The sequence below is a fragment of the Bison bison genome, unplaced genomic scaffold (assembly GCF_000754665.1).
Source record: "Bison bison bison isolate TAMUID 2011002044 unplaced genomic scaffold, Bison_UMD1.0 scf7180017864383, whole genome shotgun sequence".
Classification (NCBI taxonomy): domain Eukaryota; kingdom Metazoa; phylum Chordata; class Mammalia; order Artiodactyla; family Bovidae; genus Bison; species Bison bison.
This window is the reverse complement of record NW_011494955.1, coordinates 1,697,792-1,710,250: the sequence shown is the minus strand read 5'-3', so window position 1 is coordinate 1,710,250 and position 12,459 is coordinate 1,697,792. Positions and strand designations below refer to the sequence as shown.

The 12,459-nt window shown below is 50.5% G+C and overlaps 1 long non-coding RNA gene across 1 annotated transcript in view; it reads left to right on the top strand.

Annotated features, from left to right (window-relative positions):
- Positions 1 to 10,629, top strand: part of LOC105001438 — a 79,872-nt gene extending 69,243 nt beyond the window's left edge. Inside the window, exon 4 of the long non-coding RNA XR_826866.1 lies at positions 10,239 to 10,629. This is a non-coding gene — a long non-coding RNA (uncharacterized LOC105001438). The remainder of the gene's footprint in view (positions 1 to 10,238) is intronic.
- The last annotated feature ends 1,830 nt before the right edge of the window (positions 10,630 to 12,459 follow it).

Here is a 12,459-nt window from a genome sequence, read left to right as displayed (position 1 = left end):
ACCCGTGTCTCCTACGGCCTCCTACATGGCAGGCGACTTCTTCACCACTAGTGCCGCCTGGGAAGCCCTCTGCCGTCCCCATCTGTCCCCACATCTCTTCTTATGAGGACTTCAGTCGTACTGGACTGGGGTCCACCCTATGGCCTCATTTTAACTGGATTACCTCTGCAAACACCCCCTCTCCAAATAGGGTCACATTTTGAGGTCCTGCAGGTGAATACCTCAACAACTGAATTGGCGGTCAGGGCAGTGGCATATGGTTCCAGTGGCAAAGAATCCACTTATCAATGCAGGAGACACAGGAGACTCGGGTTCCATCCCTGGATGGGGAAGAGCCCCTGGAGAAGGCAACCCACCCCCCCATATTCTGGCCTGGAGAATCCTATGGACAGAGGAGCCTGGCGGGCTACAGTCCATGGGGTCTCAAAGAGTCGGACCCAACTGAGCACACACACACACACGCACACACGCACACATATATATTTCCTGATTTTTTTCCATTGTTGGTTATAAGATGTTCCATAGAGTTCTCTGTGCTATGCAGTAGGCCCTTGTTGTTTACATACTTTTGTTTGTTTTAACTTTTGGCTGCATGCGGTCTTCCTTGTAGCATGCAGGCTCTCTGTTGCACATGTGGGTATCTCTAGGTGTGACCTGCGGGCTCAGTAGCCGTGGCACGTGGGCTTGGCTGCTCTGTGGCCTGTGGGGACTTAGTTCCCCACCAAAGATGGAACCCGTGCCCCCTACATTGGAAGGCAGATTCTCGGCCCCTGGACCACTGAGGAAGACCTCCTTCATGTGAGTATGCTATTCCCTATCTCCTAATTTTGTTATACTTAAAAAAAATATATAGACACACATTTAATATATTCGGATTCCTCTCTTTGCCCTTGGCTGGGCAGGGGTCTCCTGCTCTGCTGAAGTGGCTCCGCACTGGCAGACGGCACCCTGCTGGCAGGGGCCCCATCTGCGCAGGTTGATTCTCAGGGCTGGCAGTGGCTGATGGTGCTGACGGCTGTGCCCACCCCAGGATAGTTTGATGGTCGCTTGTACAGCTACGGAACCTCCCTGCTGCCACATTTCCAAATGTAGGTTTTATCACTCTTCACGTATGGGAAAGCAGATAGATTCCTTCTGTCTTCCCGAAAAGGCAGGCAGGAGAGACTGGCAGTTATGAGGGTTTTTTTCTGTGATTCAGTCATTCAGTCATGTCTGACTCTTTGCGACCCAGTGGACTGTAGCACGCCAGGCTCCCCTGTCCTTCACTATCTCCCAGAGTTTGCTCAAACTCATGTCCACTGAGTCAGTGATGCCATGCAATCATCTTATCCCCTGCCCCCCTTTTCCTCCTGCCCTCAGTCTTTCCCAGCATCAGGGTCTTTTCCAGTGAGTCAGCTCTTCGTATCAGGTGGCCGAAGTACTGTCGCTTCAGAGGGTTTACCATGTGCTGATCATTTTGCGTGTCTAAATTACTTCAGTTAAGCCTCCATATCACCCTAACAGGCGAGGTGCTCGAGAAGAAAGGTGTAACACGTGAGTCACCAACCCAGAGCCAGCGTATAGTGGGTGCAGAATTATTATGAACCATACGGCCAAAAGAAACCCCAAAACAAAGCAATATACATTGTTTTCAAGTACACACGGGCCAGTGTCCAGGACTGGCTACCTACTAGGGCGTGAAACAAGCCTCAACAAATTTAAGAGGGTAGAAGTTACATCTCAAGCATCTTTCGTGGCCACAATGCCATGAAGCAAATTAACGACAGAAAAAGAAATGAGAAGAAAGTCTGAGAAAGTAGCATTGGCATGTACGCACTGCTGTGTGAGACAGACAGCTAGCGGGGAGCTGCTGTGCCACACAGGGAGCTCAGCCCGGTGCTCTGTGATGACCCGGGGCGGGGGCGCGGTGGGGAGGGGAGGGGAACTCAAGAGGGTGGGGGCCTAAGTGTAACGATGGCTGATGCGCATTGCCGGATGGCAGAAACCAACACAATCCTCCAATTAAAAAATTTTTTTTAATGGTTACATGGCAGCTAAACAGCATTCCACAAAAAGTAACCAATGAGTCAGTGATGAAATCAGAGAGCAAATTTTAAAAAAGATGAATCCTGTGGACACTCAGAGCTTCCCAGGTGGCTCAGTGGTAAAGAATCCACCTGCAATGCAGGAGGCACAGGAGATATGGGTTGATCCTTGGGTCGGGAAGATCCCCTGGAGGAGGAAATGGCAACCCGCTCCAGTGTTCTTGCCATGGACAGAGGACCCTGGCGGGCTACAGTCCATGGAGTCACAGAGAGTAGGCCCTAGCTGAGGACCACAGAAACCAGAGAGCAAGCGTGGCCGCTCAGTGATTTCCTACTTAGTTCGTAGATGCCAGAGCGGGCACCCTGAGTTCAGGCCGTGCCAGCCTCAGCTCACTCTGCTCTGGCCGGCTCCCCTCGACGCCCGCTCCTGCCTCGGGGCTTCTGCAGCACTGAGTGCTGTGCCCTCTGTGGGGAGGCTCCTCCCCTTATCTGCCCCAGCTCTGTGCCCCTGGAGAGGGCCTCCAGACCTCCTTGTCTAAGCCGTGCCCCGCTGTTTCACCGTCTGTGCAAGGACCCTGAGCTCATCCTCATCTTAGGACTCCTCACCCCACCGTCACGTCACATGCGTGCTTGCAGCCCACCCCCTGGACTGGAATACGAATTCCCAGTGACCCAAGGCCTCTCCCGCTGCTTTCAGAGAATCCCTGGTCTCCGGCAAGTGAGAACTTGTGTAAGAAAGAGTGAATGACACAGCACTGTCTGAATGAGGTGGTGTCTCCCGTGGCCGAGACTCCTAGCCCTAGGTGTGGCAAACAGGAAGGGCCCAGCCCGATTTCCCACGTGGATGAACGCAAGAACATGTGAACAGTGAAGCAGACAGTGTTGGCTACCCCTGGGGCTTGCGGGGGTCGCCGGGGGGTTGTGTGCCGAGACCCTGGAGAAACGGTTTTGTCACCTTCTGCAGAGAACCCTCCCTGATGCTGCTGTTGTTCTTTCACTCTGTGTCCCAGGCACAGAGGCAGTGCCCGAGATGTGCCTGGGGGGCGGGGAGTGCCCGATGGACCCTTCCCCTGGCCGGGCTGCATTGGTTTAGCTGCTCAGCTCTGTTCATCCCTCCAGAGATTTCTTGCTGCAGCTGTTGCCATGGAAACTGGAGCCAGGGCCGTGGCAGAGGCACAGGGCTGTGGAGATGGAGAAAGACCTGCAGAATCTGGAATTTTTCAGCCTCTAAAGGTGAACACAGGTGGCTTCAAAGTTATCTCAACACACCCAAGGTGTGGGGCATCAAACATGGTAACCACTGGCCACCCTCAGCTCATGGAGAGCTTGAAATATATCTGGTCTCAAATATATGAGATTCATTATATGTGGACTGTAAAATAATATAGTACGGGTGAATTTATTTACAAAACAGAAATAGAGTCACAGGCGTGGAAAACAAACTTACGGTTACCAGGGGACAAGGGTGGGGGAGGATAAATCGGGACTTTGGGACTGACATGTACACACTGCTGTATATAAAACAGGTAGCTGTTAAGGACCTGCTGTGGAACACAGGGAAGGCACTCAGTACTCCGTAATGACCTAAGTAGGAGAAGAATCTAAAAAAGAATGGATATATGTGTACACACAACTGATTCACTTTGGTAGACACCTGAAACTAAGACAACATTGTAAATCAACTGCAATTCAAGTCAAAATTTTTTAAAAAGAGAATTTGGTTCAATTTGAGATGGACTTTCATTGCAAAACACTCAATAGATTTCAAAAAGTTAGTGCAAAAGATTTTTAATTCCTTGTTCAATATTTTGTATTCTTAATTTCACGTATCTTTTTTTTTTTGTATGAAAGCAGTCGTAGAAGACTCTAGAAGACATAGAGTTTCATATGTGGCTTGAATTTGTGGCTGTTGTATTTCTATTGCACAGAGCCCTTCAAGAGTATATGCAAGTGAATGAATGAACGAAAGATGATTGGTCAGAACTGGAATTGTCGTGTACTATGTTCTATCCTGCTTTCTTTCTCAAGCAGTTTATTGCTTCAGTAGGTAATTAAATACCTTAGTTGAAGAGTTTAGAGATAACAGTTTTCAGTAGTGAATTAAAGTGGGAGTTAATTACAATTTTCCAACCCTGGCATTAAAACGCCATTTATATGTTTAAAAAAGGAGGCTCCTGCTCCTGACTGTAAGACGCTATACCGTCACGGCAGTCGACAACTTGTGGGTTCGTTCCACACACCCGCTTCTGCAGCCTCGCTGTCCCTTATGTGTCAGCGTGGCCGCTGTGTAGACAGGCAGACCTTCCCGATTTTCAGGTTGACCAGGTTCCCAGAAGCAGGGGTGCCGAGCCCAAGGGCTCCCCTGGACACCTGATGCTTTGAGACTTGTTGCTGAAGGGCTCCTGTAAGGCCACACCCGCCTGTACCTGTTCCCGTTCCCACTGGCCTGGTCTAAAAGGGTCCATTTACCCTCCCTGCTCCTGCCGGCGCTGGGTGTCGTTGTTCATCTCTGTCAGAGCAATGATGTTTCATTTGGGTTTTGGCGTCTTAAGTCTCCTTTTCCCCCCGCTTTTTATATCTTCCAGCTTTACTGAGACGTAGCACGTATGGGTGGAGCATAGTGATTTGACTAATGCATTATTAAATGATGATCATAATAACTTTAGTGAGCATCCATCATCCAATACAGATGCAAAATTGAAGCAGTGGGAAAATATATATTTTTCCCTTGTGATGAACTCTCAGTATTTACTCTCTTAGCGATTTCATATACAGCATGCTGTTGGCGTTCTGCTGCTAAGTCATGTCTCACTCTTTGCAACCCCAGGAATATCAGCACAGCAGGCTTCCCCTGTCCTCACTATCTCCTCTGTTTAACCATGCTGTCCAACCACCTCATCCTCTGTTGCCCCCTTCTCCTTTTGCCTTCAACATTTCCCAACCTCAGGGAGTCGGCTCTTCATATCAGGTGGCCAAAGAATTGGAGATTCGGTTTCAGCACCAGTCCTTCCATCGAATCTTCAGGGTTGATCTCCTTTGGGATGATCCCTTGCAAGAGTCCCTTGCAATCCAAGGGACTCTTAAGCGTCTTGTCCAGCACCGCGGTTCGAAAGCATCACTTCCTTGGCCCTCGGCCTTCTTTACGGTCCAGCCGTCTTGCTAGTCTGTTGTGGTGCAGGTTCCCTAGCTGCTCCTTCCCGTTTCTGGAGTTACGATCTATTACAGTCCTTGATCTTACAGAGCTGTATATCTGGTACTTTGTTTCAAGTCACCTAGTCATCATTCACTTGGTGGGGGCCCAGTCACACGTTTGGTAACTGAAGGAACAGTCACCTCATAAAGAAGGCAGAATACAAGTAACATGTCATAACACTAGCAGGGTCATGAGCAAATGTTGAATTAAGGTCTTCTATTAGGTGCAGCTCAGATTCTCCCCAGGTCATCTGACCAGTCAGTTCTGTACCAATCTTTAAGGGGAAAAGATTTATTATTCTTGCCCATAAAACTGAGGGCCGAACAATTAATGCTTTCCATCTGTGGTGCTGGAGAAGTCTTGAGAGTCGCTTGGACAGCAAGGAGATCAAACCTAATGGAAATCAACCCCAAATATTCACTGGAAGGACTGATGCTGAAGCTGAAGCTCCAATACTTTGGCCACCTGGTATGAAGAGCCGACCCACTGGAAAAGACCCTGATGCTGGGAAAGACTGAGGGCAGGAGGAGTAGGGGATGGCAGAGGGTGAGATGGTTGGATGGCATCACTGACTCAACGGACGTGAGTTTGAGCAAACTCTGGGAGATGGTGAAGGACAGAGGAGCCTGGTGTGCTGCGGTCCATGGGGTCACAGAGTCGGACGACTGAGCTACTGAACAACAACATTCCTCAAAGATGTCTGCACGTACACGGCAAGCAGTGGCTCATCTTGACCCCTTCCAGGGCTAAGGAAGGAATGTTATCTTCTGAGGAGCCGCACGGCTGGCTCCAGAAGGGAGAAGGGCTGATCTTGATGGTGGAGCAACTATTTCTGCCTCTGGGGAGAGGAGGCCAACACACAGCACAAGGCGCAGCACGCCGGTGGGCGTGGAGGGGCCAGAGCGCGGAGGGCAGGCCCTCTGTCTGCATCTCTCGTCTCACCTTCCTCAAAGTGTGAGCGCTCACTCCATCAGTCCTTAAAGCTTACTTGTGACGGGGACTTTCATGCTCTTGCCTTAGTGTTCATGGATGGGATCAGGTGAAGCACTGTCTTTCTGTTTATTGATGTTTGGATTGCCTGGGGGTTTTTTTCAGTTCAGTTCAGTTCAGTCGCTCAGTCATGTCTGATTCTTTGCAACCCCATGGACTGCAGCACGCCAGACCTCCTTGTCCATCACCAACTCCCGGAGTTTACTAAAATTCATGTCCATTGAGTCAGTGATGCCATCCAGCCATCTCATCCTCTGTCGTCCCCTTTTCCTCCCGCCCCCAATCCCTCCCAGCATCAGGGTCTTTTCCAATGAGTCAGCTCTTTGCATCAGGTGGCCAAAGTACTGGAGTTTCAGCTTCAGCATCAGTCCGGACTGATCTCCTTTAGGATGGACTGGTTGGATCTCCTTGCTGTCCAGGGGACTCTCAAGAGTCTTCTCCAACACCACAGTTGAGAAGCATCAATTCTTCGGTGCTCAGCTTTCTTTATAGTCCAACTCTCACATCCATACATGACCACAGGAAAAACCATAGCCATGACTAGATGGACCTTTGTTGGCAAAGTAATGTCTCTGCTTTTTAATATGCTATCTATGTTAGTCATAACCTTCCTTCCAAGGAGTAAGCGTCTTCCAATTTCATGGCTGCAGTCACCATCTGCAGTGATTTTAGAGCCCAGAAAAATAAAGTCAGCCACTGTTTCCAGTGTTTCCCCATCTCTTTGCCATGAAGTGATGGGACCAGATGCCATGATCTTCGTTTTCTGAATGTTGAGCTTTAAGCCAACTTTTTCACTCTCCTCTTTTCACTTTCATCAAGAGGCTCTTTAGTTCCTCTTTGCTTTCTGCCATAAGGGTGGTGTCATCTGCATATCTGAGGTTATTGATATTTCTCCCAGCAATCTTGATTCCAGCTTGTGCTTTTTTCAGATTTATTTATTCATTTTTGAAGGGATAGACTACCTGCTCCAGTATTCTTGGGCTTCTCTTGTGGCTCAGCTGGTAAAGAATCTGCCTGCAGTGCTGGAGACCTGGGTTCAATCCCTGGATTGGGAAGATTCCCTGGAAAAGGGAGCAGCTACCCACTCCAGTATTCTGGCCTGGAGAATCCCATGGACTGTGTGGTCCATGGGGTCGCAAAGAATCGGAAACAACTGAGCGACTTTCTCTCTCACTTCCCATTCCTTTTTGCCTGTGCTGGGTCTCTGTTGCTGCGCCTGGGCTCTCTCCAGGCGCAGAGCATGGGCTCTGCTCCTGGCTGCGGTGTGCCTGGGCCCCTCCCAGCAGTGGCCTCTCCTGTTGCAGAGCGCAGGCTCACAGGCTCAGCAGCTGCCATGATGGGCTTCTTCCTGGCTCAGGGGTTGAACCTGTGTCCCCTGCATTAGCAGGCGGATTCTTAACCACTACAGCTCCAGGGAAGCCCTGGATTGTCTTCAACAAAGCATTTCTCCCCCAACCCCGCAATCAGAAACATATTCTCCTGTGGTCTCCGTGTGTGTGTGTTTGGCCGCACCTTCCCCAGTCAGGGATGGGACCCACGCTCCTGCAGTCAAAGTGCAGAGCCTTGACCACTGGGCCACGGGGAAGTCCCTCTCCTGCACTGTATTGAGTTGGGCTCGGAAAAGAGCCCTCCCCCTGTTCAGCCCCTGTTCCTCCTTCCTACACCTAGAAACTCTAGTCCTTACGAAGGCTCCCAAATCTCAGTGTTACAGAAGGCACTGGCCACGTCTGCACTCAGTTGGGAGTTGTCATTGTTTAGTCACTCATTCGTGTCCAACTCTCTGCAATCCCGTGGACTGTAGCCCGCCAGGCTCCTCTGTCCATGGGATTCCCCAGGCAGCAATACTGGAGGGGATTGCCTTTCCCTTCTCCAGGGGGTCTTCCCCACCCAGGGATCGAACCCACGTCTCCTGCATTGGCAGGTGGATTCTTTACCATCTGAGCCACCAGGGAAGCCCCTTAGTCAGGAGACAAACGTCTAATTGGTAACTGGTGGTCCTGGAAAGGAAGGAGCTTGGATGTCGCTTCCTGGCCCGATCATCATTATATTTTAGTTCGGAGACGCACCGTGGCTCATCAGCTCAGCCAAACAACACATACTCTGCCTCCCTCGCAGGAAGCAATTGAACTTCTTGGAAATGACTCAACGTTGACCTCTGTTCCGAAGACATGAGTTTTCAAATCATGAACATATTTCACGCCAGCCGACTCCCTTCCAGACCCCACTCTTTCACGTTCTTCTTCCTCAGCTGTCCTCTTAGCTTTCTGGGGCGAAATCCCCCCCTCCTCTTTTTCTTCCTGATGGAATGGGGGCCTGCTTGGGTCCTGGTGGCAACCAAACGGCTTCTGCACTCACAGGGCAGGTTTTTATACACAAAAGCCATCTGGTTCTGGATATGCTTGGTAAACCGAATTATACCATGAGCGGCCATCGTGGCTGGGGCAGGAGAAGAGTTTCTCTTCTGTTCCTTTGTGTTCACACACGCGTCAGCATATGCACATATATTCAAAGGAAGCGTCTGCATTGTTTCTAAGGCAGCCAGTGAGAGTCAAAACATCATGCAAATGAATCTTAGCCTCGGGAAGCCCCGCCGTCCTCTCCAGCCCCGCCTGGGTAGAATTTCTGGAGGAGCGCCCACCAACCGCTGGCATTGCTTCCAGAGCAAAGGGAATCCACCGAAGTGAACTAAGCTGAGATACAGTCCTGCTTTCCTCAGGGACCTGTTATGGGTGGGAAAGGGGCGTTAAATAGTTCTATCTGTGTGTGTGTGTGTGTGTGTGTGTGTGTGTCTCCAAAAATTGATCACAGAGAATGAATATATTCAGGGCTCTGGTTGTCAGTGACCACATTTTCCTCCATAATCAGACCGTCCAGTGAAAAACAAAGGTTATATCTAGCTGCAGTTTTTTCCAATATTTTTCTCTATGCACATCTCCACATGGAGTTTTACAGAAAAATTGACATTTATTGGTTCAGTCGCTAAGTCATGTCCGGCTCTTTGGGACCCCATGACTGCACCTTGCCAGGCTCCCCTGTCTTTCACCAACTCCTGCTCAGTCAAATTTCATGTCCATTGAGTCAGTGATGGTAACTGCAGCCATGAAATTGAAAGACGCTCCTGGGAAGGAAAGCTATGACCAACCTAGACAGCATATTAAAAAGCAGAGATATTACTTTACCAACAAAGGTCCGTCTAGTCAAAGCTATGGTTTTTCCAGTGGTCATGTATGGATGTGAGAGTTGGACCATAAAAAAAGCTCAGTGCCAAAGAATTGATGCTTTTGAACTCTGGTGTTGGAGAAGACTCTTGAGAGTCCCTTGGACTGCAACGAGATCCAACCAGTCCATTCTAAAGGAGATCAGTCCTGAATATTCATTGGAAGGACTGATGCTGAAGCTGAAACTCCAATACTTTGGCCACCTCGTGCGAAGAGTTGACTCATTGGAAAAGACTCTGATGCTGGGAAAGATTGAGGGCAGGAGGAAAAGGGGACGACAGAGGATGAGATGGCTGGATGGCATCACTGACTCAATGGACATGGCTTTGGGTGAACTCCGGGAGTTGGTGATGGACAGGGAGGCCTGGCGTGCTGCGGTCCATGGGGTCGCAAAGAGTCGGACACGACTGAGCGACTGGACTGAACTGAACTGAGGTGGGGAGTGGAGAGGGACGACTGGATCAAGGGGGTCAGAAAGTACAAATAGACTTCCGACTGTAAGATCAGTGAGCACCAGGGGTGTAATGTACAGCGTGATCAGCACTGCTCACACTGCTGTGTGTTCCGTGTCAGCGTTAAGAGGAGTGAATCCTGGGAACTCCCTGGTGATCCAGTGGCTTCGATTCTGTGCCTTCACTGCCAAGGACATGGGTTCAGTCCCTGGGTGGGGAACGAAGACCCCACAGGCCAGGCGGCATGGCCAAACAGATAAACAGATAGAATTCACTTTAAAAAAGAAGCGTAAATCCTAAATGTTCTCATCACAAGAAAAAAAACGTTTTTTTTTTTTTTTTTTCTTTTTCTATCCCGCAGCTAATAAGACGATGGAAATTCTGTGATAATCACTTCATGGTGTTTGTGAGTCAGATCGTGACTCTGTATGCCTTACACCTACATGCTGGATGTCAGAGATATCTCAGTGAAACTGGAAGGAAAAAAATAAAGAAAAGAGTCCTCCATGGCATAAGTGGAGACACAGTCTAGAGAGAAGACTCATTTTGTTGTCCACAAAGACGTGGGTTTTGACACCTGTAGAGGTGGGATTCTGTCCAGTCACACGTACGGTGCGGAACGAGCGAGGCTTGGGCTGGGGTGGAGACGTGGGGACTGAGCAGAACTGGGGAGAGGATGACGTGGTGTGGGGAGAGGAGAGAGAGGGGGAATAAAATAAACATTCATTAAAATTTTTTAAATGAAAGAAAAACTTATTAGTAATCACCTCCTTCAACACATGAATTTTGGAGGATGCAACTCCATCCATAACTGAAGGTCTGGGGTGGGGGCCTGAGATCCTGCGTGTCTACAGAGCCCCCAGGGGATGCCCGTGCTGCCGGTCTGTGGACCACAGCAAGCAGAGAGGCCCATAGAGGTGAGCTAGGCGGGGTCGCTCAGCCGCTCAGTCGTGTCCGACTCTTGGCGACCCCGTGGACAGTAGCCCGCCAGGCTTCTCTGTCCATGGGATTTCCCAAGCAAGAACACTGGAGTGGGTGGTTATTTCTTCCTCCAGGGAGAAGTTACTTTCTCTCCAAATCTTTTATGACCCCATGGGCTGTAGCTCAACAGATTCCTCTGTCCATGGAGTTCTTCAGGCAAGAATACTAGAGTGGGTTGCCATTCCCTTCTCCAGGGGGATCTTCCTGACCCAAGGATCGAACCCAGGTCTCCTGTATTGCAGGCAGAATCCGTACCGCTGAGCTGCCGGGTTAAGGCAGTCACTCTGGAAACATCAGCTGTGGCCCATTTGAAGCATCCCGAGGGAGCAGGTTAGACATGCAGGTTCGCAGGCCCCACCCAGATTTAATGGTGTGGAAACTCCAGGGCATTCACGCACGGTTCAGCCACGTGTCTCATCCCCACCGTTCACTTCCCACCTTAACCTCAGCGATGTCAGATTCCCCAGGTCACCATAGTCTCCGCGTGGATGGCACCTCCAGCCATCGAGAAGCTGGAAACGGGGCTGCAGAGACCTGCTTTCCTGTGAAGTCGATTGCAGACGTGGGACGGCGGCACGCACTCCGGTTGGGGTTCAGTGGGCCGCAGCCCACCCCAGAAGGCCTCAGCTCTCCCCACGGGGGTGTTCCACAGTCTGCCTGCAGCGGGTGAGAGACTCAGGCCCAGGCCGTTGCTGTGGGAACAGCGCCAAGGTCGGGGTGGAGGGGACTGAGGAAGAAGCTTCCGAGACAGGTTTTCCAAGCCCTGTAAAAACGAATACCTGCAGGTTTAAAGCAACATCTGGGCACATGTGGGGCATCATCTACACGTTTTTGAAGAAGCAGTCACCCAGCCCCTCCCCCACCATAGGCCTGTCCTTTGTGTCTACATGTCACAGAGAATTCTCCTTCTGGGGAAGACAAGCACTGGAGTCTCGGGAACGGCTCGTTTAGTTCTCCCGGTCATTACAGCTCATTCGAGGGTGACAGAGAAACGGGAAGAGGGAAGGAAGGGTGGCATGCTCAGATGATGGTGCCTGCTCAGTCCCTTCAGGCCTGTCCACTCTCTGCGACCCCAGTGACTGTAGACCCCCAGGCTGCTCTGTCCGTGGGATACTCCAGGCAAGAACACTGGGGTGGATTGCCATTTCCTCCTCCGGGGGATCTTCCCAGCCCAGGGATTGAACCTCATCTCTTACATCTGCTGCATTGGCAAGCGGGTTCTTTATCACTGCGGCCCCTGGAAAGCCCCAGATGATGGTAGAGCAGTGAAGAAAATTAAACCAAGCCGGGACACAACAGTGACCGCCTGTGGGCGTCACACCCGTGGGGTCCTGGGAGTGACGTCTGTGACCTCTCCTCAGCCCACAGCTTTGCTGCCTTTGGTTGGCATCCTACTCTTGAGACTTGTCCCTGTCGTCTAGAGTGGCATTGGCTGTATGTGATAATCGCCATGTGATGACATCATCATTCATTTATTCCTTCTCCTTGTGGTGGGCACTGGGGCTGCTCCCCATCCTGATTTTAAACTTTTTTGCCCTTGGTATCACGGTCGCTCCAAATATCTCGCACCCTGCCCAGTGCAGGGATGTACTGAATGAACG